The following is an 8,275-nucleotide window of genomic DNA, read 5'->3' as shown; positions in this document are numbered from 1 at the left end:
AAAAAAAAAAAAAAGTTAAACATACACCTGTCAGAGGAGCCAGCCATTTCACTCCTAGGTATTTTTCAAGGAAGAATGAAAGCTTAGGTCTACAAAAATGGATACACGGGTGCTCGTAGATCTTTTGTTTGTGATAGCCCCATACTAGAAACAACATAAATGTCCCCCAACAGATAAATGGATAAACAAACTGTAATCTATCAGTACATTGGAGTATTATTCAGCAACAATAAGGAATGAACAACTGACACACGCAACAACATGGATGAAGGTCAAAATAATTGCACTGAATGAGATACTGGACACACAAAGTACATCGTGTGTGATTCGATTTATAGAAAATTTTAGGAACTACAAACTAAATACACTACAGTGGCAGAAAGTGTATCAGTGGTTTTCTGGGAATGGAGGGGAGGGCATGGGGTGGGGCAGAAAGGATGTGATACAATGGGTTATAGAGGCCTAAAGAAACTTTTGGGAGTGATGGAGATGTCTATTATTTTCATTGTGGCAGTTGTTCACAGAATATCCACTTATATTTAAATATCTATTTCCTGTCAGTTGTGCCTCAATAAAGCTGTTAAAATAAATGAAATAATTTTATAAAACTGCAATTCTTATTAAACAAAAAATATTTGAATTAATCAGCTCAACAGGTTAGAAAGTGAGGCAGTAATTTAGTGCTATCAATGTAAACAAAAGAAAGAAAGAAGTATGAGAGCTGAAATGAGAGAATTATAAATTTTTGAAAATTGAAGTAGATAAATAAACCAGAAAGCGATTCTTTGTATTAAGGAAAAATACTTCCAATGTGCATAACAAAGAAAATGTTAAAAAGTAGCAAAACATACATTTAAGAATTAATAAAAAGGAAGAAGGCTTCGCTTTAATAAATTAGTCATAAGAGAGAAATTTGTCAAACACTGTAAAAATAATATTGGAAATATAAATCACTAGAATAATATTCTAGGAAAATTAAAAATAACAAAATTGACTCCAAAAATGATTTTTAAATTGAAAAAACAAAATTCAACCATGGGGGAAACAAATATAATAAAGAGTAATTTTTTTTAAAAAATGGGGCTAGTTTGTTTTATTGGTGATTTTTTTCAAAACTTTACATGCATTTCCTGTGAAATTTTTACTTTTTATGAATATATGACAAAACCATTATCATTTAAAAACTGTAAGATTGGCCAGGAGTAAATAACACATCAGTGGAAACAAATATTGAAGGACCTCCTATAGACAGAGACAAAGAAAATAAATCAGTTGCAAAAGGAGAGAGTTATATGGACAAAATATAATTAAAAGATTAAATAAGTATTTCCACTCTTTGAGGAAACTATATACTATTATTTCATATTCACTGAATTAATAAATAATAAAAAGATTGACCAAGTTTTGTGCTGTGTGTGAAAATACAGGGAGGAACATCACCTACAGTCTTACTTTCTTCTACTCTTTATGGAACAGTGAATTGGTACAACATTGCTAGAGGAAAATTTGGCAAAATAAGTGTATTAAAATCTATGGATATCTTTGATTCTTAAATTTCATTATTAGGAATTAATCTTAAAAATATTGTTAAGAAGGGGTAGATATAAGTGTACACATTTGTTCACAGCATCATAGTGTATATTTGCAAAAGTTTAGCAAAAGACTAAATATCTTCTAATGGGCACTGGTTATAAATTACAGGAATCCACAAACGTTGGTATTCTATGTAGCCATTAAATCATGATACAGATATGTATTTTATTGGTATGGAAAGATGTCTTTCAATATTAGTGAGTGAGGGTGCCTGGGTGGCTCAGTTGGTTAAACATCTGCCTTCGGCTCAGGTCATGATTTTGGGGTCCTGGGATCAAGCACGTGTCAGGCTCCCTGCTCAGCAGGGAGTCTGCTTCTCCCTCCCTCTCTGCCCCACCCCTGCCCACGTGTGCTCTCTCTCTATCTCAAATAAATAAAAATCTTTAAATAAAAAAAATATTTTAGTGAGTGAGAAAGGGTATATTCATATTTTTAAATGTTATTTGATATATGTATACACAGACACTCATACACATACTGATTTTTTTAAATTTCTAATATGTTTTAGAGCAGTAGCAGGATGGTTGTAAAATATTTTCAAAAAAGTTAACAGCATTATAATAGGTGATAAGATTCAGGTAATACTTCTTATTTTCTTTTTTTATACTTTTTAGTCTTTTAAAAAAATAATGGCTTAAAATACTCCATATTATCATGGGAAAACTATTTTATTTGGGGAACCATTAAATGAAATATTTGAGTAACCTCTTACTCTGAATAAACTGGAGTAGTCATCTCTGAGTTCTGCCCACAGGGGTAAATGATTCTGATTTGATTTTGTGCACCTTGTTAACCCATCCATGGAATTAGCAAGTGGGCACTGAGGAAAGGGAGCTGCTGGGTGGGGAGGCAGCATGCAGGGCAGGGGTTTGGTGGAGATTGCTACTTGCTGAAAGGTGCTGATGCTACCCTGCAGAATTCTCCAAATGCATTTGTGAGAAAATGAGAAAAAAACTCAGTTGTTGTTTTTTTTAAATTTCTCTCCAAACCATGAATTTAGCTAGGTTTGTGAGTATACAGTGTTTATAGAAATTAAAGTTTCCAAGCCACTATTGGTTGTAACTTATTTCTCCTTCCTTTGAAATCCAGTGAACCTAAGAGTATGGGAAGTGGTAGAAACATGTAAAAAGTCAGAGTGACATGTGGAAAAGAGTCTACTTGGAGGTCCATTAGGAAAGCCTTTGAAAGCTACTAGCAGATTCTGATCCCATAGTTAAAAGGGTGCCTTTCTATTAACCAACAATACCACATTCTAAACCCAAACCCTAAGTTGGAATCAGAGAGTCATTGAACATGATTATGAATATGAATATGATTATGTGCTTCTGTTATAGAAACAGCCATGCAAGTGAGCACAGGTAGAGGATTTTTCTTTGTTATCCTAGAGATACGGAAACATGACCGACTTACCTAAAACAATTAGAAAATAATGCAAAATAGTGTGGTGAGTGTTCAGTGGTACGATTTAGTTAAGACATGAATTCAAAGAGTTAATGACATTAAGCACAAAAGACTTCATCCAAAACTTGGATCCTCTAGAAGGCCTGTAGCCTCATATTTCCAAGAGAATAGCACCAACGTTCACCCAGAGAATGGACTGATTGGGAATCCAGGGTTTCATTGCTGACTCTTATGTCCCAGAGTTCACCGGTAACAACCAAAAACTCCATGTGTCTCAACATCACCACTGCTGTTATTTGGGTTCGGTTCTCTATGAACTTCTGCTTGAACTATTGACACCATTGCCTAACTGGTATGCCTGCCTCTTATTTTGTCCTGTCTAAATCAGTGGACTCAGTGTGACCTTTCTAAAATGTATCTCTGACCCAACCAATCTCCTCCCTAAAATATTTCAATGACTCCCCATTTCCAACAGCATGAAATCTAAACCCCTTAGGATGACACACAAATTTCTTTGTAATCGGTCCTCTGCTTGTCTCTCCAGGCTCATCTCTGCTGGTCCCCTGACACTTCATCTCTTCATCCTGAATGATTTGTTATTCCTGGCATGTACCAAGGCCTTGTCACCTTGAGGCACTTCACACATCAACTCACTCCCACCCCACTCCCATCAGCAATCCCCATACTACCTTTATTACCTGGCTAACTTCAATTCATCCTTTAGGATTCAGCCCAGATGCCACCTCTCCCCAGAAGATGTTTTGTCTGACCTCATGTGTCAGAAATTGATAGCCTTCCATCTCTCCTGTAACATCCCATGTGTATTTCTATTTTAGGATTTGTCTGTGTAACAGTTTACCTGTTGCCCCACACGCACCGTCAACTCCCTGAGGTTAGGAATTACATCTTATTCATCACTGTATCCAGTATTTGGTGAGTACCCAAACTATCTGTTGTGTTCCAAACTGAATGAATGAATGACTGAATGAGTAGTGAAGAGATTACTGTATGAACAAAATCATTGAAATGTGTATGCCGTCATGAATATGAAATGACTATGAAAGGGAATAGTAAGTGATAAGAAGAAAAATACCAGACTGTGAGACCAAACTTTTTCAAAATTGTGTTTTATGTAGTGTTCAATCCACACAAATTAATAGTCATATATTGTTTATATGAATACATAGATGCATTTGTATGTACATATACAAACATATATATGCGTGTGTATATACACATACATTTCCCATCTTCTTTTTTTTTTTTTTAAAGATTTTATTTATTTATCTGAGACAGAGAGAATGAGAGAGACAGAGAGCACATGAGAGGGGGGAGGGTCAGAGGGAGAAGCAGGCTCCCTGCCGAGCAGGGAGCCCGATGCGGGACTTGATCCCGAGACTCCAGGATCATGACCTGAGCCGAAGGCAGTCGCTTAACCAACTGAGCCACCCAGGCGCCCCATTTCCCATCTTCTTAATGGACACTAGACTGGGTTCCCATCAGTATGCTCACTCAATATACCAAGCAAACCTGAGGCTTATAAAGCAGTCCATATTGTTCATTACATGTTCTCCTATGTTTAAGTCATTGCATGATTCTTGAGTTTAGAATCTGTTATTATTCTACATAGTGCCAAGCACTGTGCTAAACCCTCAGTAGTTGCATTTATTTCAGGAAATGGGCCTGATCTCATGGGTAAAGGAGTGATTCGTTTTCGAGAAGCAGAAGTGTGGCTACCAGGTATGCAGAGCAGGTCCAAAGCACAGAACCTGGTATTTCATGAATTTAGGAAAGTTTTTCAAAAGAAGCTTAAAGCACAGGAGTTGACGTTTTATTAATAATTCCTTTCTTGAGAGACTCATGTGGCTTGGGCTGTTTTCAGCTCTTTCAAGTCCTCCCTTCGGCTGATGTAGCGAGAAGCGGCAAATTCAAAGTAAAGCTAAAAGAAGCCTGGAAGCTCAGCCTCTGGGCAGTCATTTTCAGTATTTAGGAGTGCCTGTAAATGGCTAGTGAGCTGGCGATAGCACCATTGATTCCATTTTTAACAGTTGACTTCCTCACAATCAATGGGATTGACCAAACCAACTGTCAAGTCAGCAGCAACCAGGCGATGGCCACACCGTGGTCCATTAATGTGGCCTGTGGCTCCAGGTGGGTGTATACCTCTAATAAAGCCTGAGCCAGGGAACACATCCCCTGGCACCAGCATGCCCAATCCCTTTTCTCAGTGCCAGCGGACCCCCATTACCATAGAAACTTGATGGGGAAACACCCAGAAGTAAATTATGCAGCTCTTTAGCACCCTCTGGTGTCCAGTCTTCCAAAAACCCAAAATTCTCCTGGGTTTTTAAAAATCTGACAATGATCATTCCTCCCCAAAACTATGTACTTCCTTGTGATGTTCAGCAATCCAGAGTGAGAAATTCTTTTATCACCTGATATTACCACTCTTGTTGGCTAAAGAATATTCCTAATGGGAAAAATGTCCCCTCCAACTATCATCTAATTAAGGGGAACCAGGATCCCTTAGGCAGGGCATTTTTGGAATAGGTAATACGAAAACTGCCTGCTTTAAAATCTGGAATTTATTTTGGGTTATACAAAGTAAAATTTTCTGGAAAATAATAATGTCTTTATGTAGAAGTCATTAACAATTTGTTGCAGATAAGGAGATACTAACCAAAATAACATTGATTTTCCTCTTAGGACTTCTTCTCCCATCCTTATCCATGGGCAAATGCCATAAAGGAGAAATATTTTGGGGTGGGCATCAGATCTGGGCCCTAAGTTTGACTCCTCTTTCAGGTTGAAATGTGACTTGGGAAATCACAATCTCTCTGCAGCTTTCTCAAATATAAAATAAGAATATAAGTGCAGGACAGTTTTCTCATCTTGAGGAGGAAATATGGAAATCTAAGATCCTATAAAGCTGTCAGGGCTCGGGTGTCTGTACTACCTGGAGATGGCTGATGGATGCCTAGATTTCATTATCTACTCGTGCGTAAGTTTGAATCTTTTCATAATAAAAGAGTTAAACGACTTGCAGTTGGAATCAATTTTCCATGTTCTCCTGAATATCAAGTTAATGAGACTCTGTGCCAATCCTGAAAACATAGGAAGAATGGTTGATTCTCATTTGAGACCCTCTCGTGATTATGTATTTTAAAATAAGCATTGGTGGTTCAATAAAATCTCCCCTTTTTTAGAGTGGCCTTAAGCAATGTATGAGAAGAAGTGAATTAGAAAGGATTTCTGCAGGAAAGTGCCAAGTGTTCTTCATGTGTTTTTATCATAACCGTGCTCACTTATTAAGATCCTACTAGGTACCAAGAGTTTTAGATACCTCATTTTATTTAATCCTCCTAATGTTCTTGGAAGGTAGATTTTATTATTCTCATTTTGTAGAAAAGGAAACTAAGCCTCAGAGATGCAAAGCAATTTGTCCCAGTTACCACGCAACCTGTAGAGCTAAGATTCAGACCGAGGTTTTTTTGTTGTTGTTTTGTTTTGTTTTGTTTTTTTCTGAAGCCAAGCCAGGTTTATTTTTTGTTTGGGGGGTTTTATGTTGTTGTTGTTGTTGTTGTTTTTTACCCATAGAAGTAGTCTCTTTTCATTTAGAGAGAGAAGTGGGGAAGGGAAAGAATTCCTGAGCTCATTTTCTGGCAGAGCTCTTCAAAGTGTCTTTTCCTAACAATGGATGGTTGTAAGAAGTCCCAGAGGCAGGCAATCCAATGGTCCTGCTTTGTCTCCTTGGCAGTGAGAGGCCTGCAGGCTGACGAGGGGTCGTCCCTATTCAGCAAGGCATCGTCTACAGAGGAGCAACTCCACTCATTCACCTTTCCTCAGGTTTCAATGGAGCATCTACTGTATGCCAGGTACTTCCAGGGCGGTAAATGAAACTAGAGTTGTTTCTTTAAAAGTCTTCACACGGGCGCCTGGGTGGCTCAGATGGTTGAGCGTCTGCCTTCGGCTCAGGTCATGATCTCAGGGTCCTGGGATCGAGTCCCGCATCGGGCTCCCTGCTCCTTGGGAGCCTGCTTCTCCCTCTGCTTCTCTCTCTCTCTCTCTGTCTCTCATGAATAAATAAATAAAATCTTTAAAAGTCTTCACACGTCAGAAGAAATAGCGCAGGTGCCTCTAAGGAAACAAGGGAGGCCTTGCTAATCCCCACCCCCACTCCCTAGAAGGATTCACCACATTATGGCATCCAGGGGAGGTCAGCAGAGCCCCAGGAATTTGTGCTCACATCCATCTGCCCTTCCTCCACTACAGCCAAGTTAGCTCTTTGGTCCCAGACTGCCAACAAGTGAGCTCCGCTTAGGGTACGAAAAGAGCTGGAGAATTAGGGAAACCCTGTGACCAAAGTGTATATAATTACTGTTCAGTCATAGTGAGGCCTTACTGAGAAGGTTAAGCACCAGCTTGGGTTTCAGATCGTCTCTCTGTTCTACCTCCTGTACCAGCACACTTCACTCTAACTCACCTGAGGGGCCTGAATAGCAGGACTGATGGTCTCAGACCCAAGAGGGCTTACTCTACATATCATCTCTGTGGGTTTGCTTGAGGAAGAGAAAATTAAATAGATACCTGTTACCTAAGATTTCGTTTTCCTTTAGTGTACATTGCCCTTTCTGCCTGTTGAAAAGATTTGTCCCAACATCCCAGACAACAGGAAGTCAAAGGCATTCTCCACATTGTCCTGGAGCCAGGGCTCCTAATGTGCCTTACTGGTTCTTTGGAAAAGAAGCCACTTTGTTGTCAGGACTGCTGATAACCACAGGCGGAGGTAGACCCTGGAAAGACAGAGCCACTTTCCCTGGGCGATAGGTTAGAAATTCTTGGCACTGTGGGTCCTTAGCATTTCCGGAGCTGGAAATTCTCTCATGACTTACAGACCTAGAATTCGGAGACGAGAACAGAAAGAAAGAAAGAAAGACAACGGAAAAAAGAGAAATGGACGCTCTGGCAGGAAAAACACAACTAGGAAGTTGCGAATGGAAGGCACGAATGCAGATGCACAGACATTCTTCCTGTGAAGCTCCGGAGTCCCTGAGAATTCAGGCTTTTCGAAAAGCAAACAGTGTTATCAGATTTAAAAATTTTTTTCCTTTCCATTTTTTCTTAGCTTATACTGTCCCTCCTTCTCCCTTCTAGTTCTTTATTTCAGGATCACTGGATTCTACTGTGTTTGAGGGGGGAAAAAAGGAACTATAAACCTAAATTATAGCCAATCAGATTGTACTCACAGCTCAACTACTAGACAAATTGCAGCTCATGAAAT

This window comes from Leptonychotes weddellii, chromosome 13, assembly GCF_054177405.1.
Source record: "Leptonychotes weddellii isolate Sample4059 chromosome 13, ASM5417740v2, whole genome shotgun sequence".
NCBI lineage: Eukaryota > Metazoa > Chordata > Mammalia > Carnivora > Phocidae > Leptonychotes > Leptonychotes weddellii.
The sequence above is the reverse complement of the archived record's forward strand: the minus strand, read 5'-3'. Positions refer to the sequence as shown.